The following is a 2,670-nucleotide window of genomic DNA, read 5'->3' as shown; positions in this document are numbered from 1 at the left end:
AGAAGGGGAAGCAATGAATTCATTGTCATGTTCTTTACAAACACAGTCCGAATATTACAATACAGAAGAAATAATTGCCTGCAATGAGAACTAAAATATGATTTCAAAGTCAGAGCAACATGGACCCAAATCAGGTTTTGAATTGCAAACCTACTTAATGGTTAATTGGACTCTGATGTATTCTTCACCCTACTGTCTGAGCAGGCTTCTTAATTACAACCTGCTTCTAGTTTTCCAAGATGGCATCAAGATGTGTGGGATTAAAGCAGACATTGCCAGGGTACACTGCGTAACAACTGTGGCAAGCACTGTTTCCTCAAGAGTAGGAGAAAGAATAATTTCCTGGGTCAAAATATTAATGTCTGGATTTTCAAGGCTGCTAATGTTATTATTCTGAAAATAACAATAACAATTAACTTGTGGACATGTTATTGAAATAAAATTATTTTACTCCATAATTAAAAATTCTATTCATTTAAATGTTTAATTTGAAAGATGGGTTCCAAGACAGATTATTATGAATTATCGTATTAATGTTTTTTTTCCTGAAGGAAAATAGTAAACCTACACATTTATTTATAAGCTACATGCCTTCAAAAAAGGATTTGAAGTATGTCACTCAGGGAGAGTAAGCAAGATTCAATCAACTGTTTTTGTCTGAAAATTCAAGGCTCTAACAAGCATTGCTCATAGAATGTCAAACATGACCATTTTGCCCAGGACTGTCACAGCGCTCTGTTTCCAACGAATCTGACACCCAAAGAGCTCTCAGCTGTTCCGTCATCTTAAGTTTAACCTGACACTAGTGATATCATAACCATGGAATATAACTTTTTAAAAATATCACAGCTACGTTTTAGATTGCATAAGTTGTGCTTAAGAAAGACACTTCACAGGGTCTGCCTTAGACTACTCTCAGGTAAGGGCACACAATGGAGGGAATTTACGTTAAGAGAGTTCACTGTCACATACTGTGCTCAACCTCGTAAAACAAGTAACAATTTCTCTTTTATCTAAAACATTTTTCATTTTTTTTGTTAATTAGCCTTTTTATTGTTTTTTTTTTCTTAAAATTGAAGGTCCCTTACTGGTCCTGCTTCCATGAGTGGCCAAGATCAAGGGAAAGGGGAAGGCAACCAGCTGGTGCAGGGAGGGTCATTTCCACATTTCATTTACACACAGAACTAAAAACAGACAAGCACAGAGTCACTATTGTGGTTAGAAGTTGGCAGCATGGGATGGGGAGGGATGAGGAGTAGGGGTGTCGTTAAAAAAAAAAAAGGCTTTCCCCAAACTGGGTGTCTAGGACGGGACTTGGTCTGCTTCAACCCAAGAGGAATCAGAAGATCAAAAGCAGTTTGGGAAGGCCAGAACCGTCAGGGATGGAGGGAGAAGGAAGGTCCAGGGGATGGGAGGGATGTTTGGCAACTGGGGTGAAGGGATAGCCCTCCCCCTGCTGCGATCCCCCCAGCCCCTCCGGTCTGGCAGGAAAGGGGCAGCCTGCAACACCCAAGAGCAGGTCTGGGGCTGCTAGATGCTCCAGGTAGGGGGCTGGAGGTGGCTCACAAAGGGTTGCCCTCCAGGGAAATGACGGCGCTGCCACCCAGTTTCTCTGCCAGGGTGCAGCGGTCCTTGACCTCCTCGTAGCAGTTAGCTTGTAATTCATGCTTGATTCCTGTCAGCTTCTTCTTGATGGCATCCTTGGAGCTGGCATAGATCATTTTGCTCTTAAGGGGTGCATTCTCCGGAGCCCAGAAGATGAACACCAGGTCCTCCTTCTTGCTCTCCTTGGTCTCATAGGTTGCATCATAGAGAGCATAGCGGCAGTCCTTATCTGGCAGCATCTTGACAAACGTGGTATAGGGGTCATCCATGGTCTGCCCCACATCACCTACTAGGATCTCCTTGCCCTCCTCCAGGATGATGTTCTTCTTGTCTTCACTCAGGCAAAAGAGCACTGCCTTCTTGCGTTTCTTCACTTCTTCTGGCATTGAAGATTTGCGAACTTTCATGTCATTGAACACCTTGATGACACCATCAGAGACAGCCACACCAGAGGCCATGTTTCCGGAAACGAAAGGGAGACAGAAAGAGCTACTGAAGACTTGAGCCGCCGCAGCTGCTGCCGGCATCAGACTGAACCAACATTTTTCATTCAATATAGTTTGAACATGTTCAACCTTTTCTAACTAATAGTTTCTTTTTTATTCTGTAAATTAGCAGCAAGGCCTGGAGAGTTTAATACCTTCCCTGGCAATGACAGAGAAGGAACCTCATCCAGGACTCTCTGATTCAGAAGTATGTGCTCTTTCCGTTTCATCTGGAATGCTTGGAACTCAGATTATGTTTCTTTTTAGTCCTGCATTAAAGATCTTCCCTGGACATCTCTCAGAAGCCGAATAAAATAGAAAATAACGAAAGCAATTGATTCGACACATCTTAGTAGTGAGGAACCAGGTCTCTGTATTGAAGTAGCTATCATAGAAGTATTGAAAGTTCTTTCTTCCACTGTCCCTTCTCTTAGATGACAGCATCTCCAAGTCACTATATGTGAATATACCGAGCCCTTCTTTTAAAATCTCAACAAAAAAACTACTGTCTGGAAGATGAGAAATTTGCATGTGATATAAATGCACACTCAAGCGTTTTGAGACTACTTGAATATTCGTT

At 42.2% G+C, this 2,670-nt stretch overlaps 1 pseudogene; it reads right to left on the bottom strand.

The window, feature by feature from the left end:
- Nucleotides 1–1,562: 1,562 nt before the first annotated feature.
- On the bottom strand, nt 1,563–2,123 carry LOC114615596 (annotated as a pseudogene).
- Nucleotides 2,124–2,670: the final 547 nt, after the last annotated feature.

The sequence above is a fragment of the Grammomys surdaster genome, unplaced genomic scaffold, assembly GCF_004785775.1.
Source record: "Grammomys surdaster isolate TR1022 unplaced genomic scaffold, NIH_TR_1.0 130, whole genome shotgun sequence".
Lineage (NCBI taxonomy): Eukaryota > Metazoa > Chordata > Mammalia > Rodentia > Muridae > Grammomys > Grammomys surdaster.
Note: the sequence above shows the minus strand (reverse complement) of the source record. Positions and strands in the feature narration are given on the sequence as shown.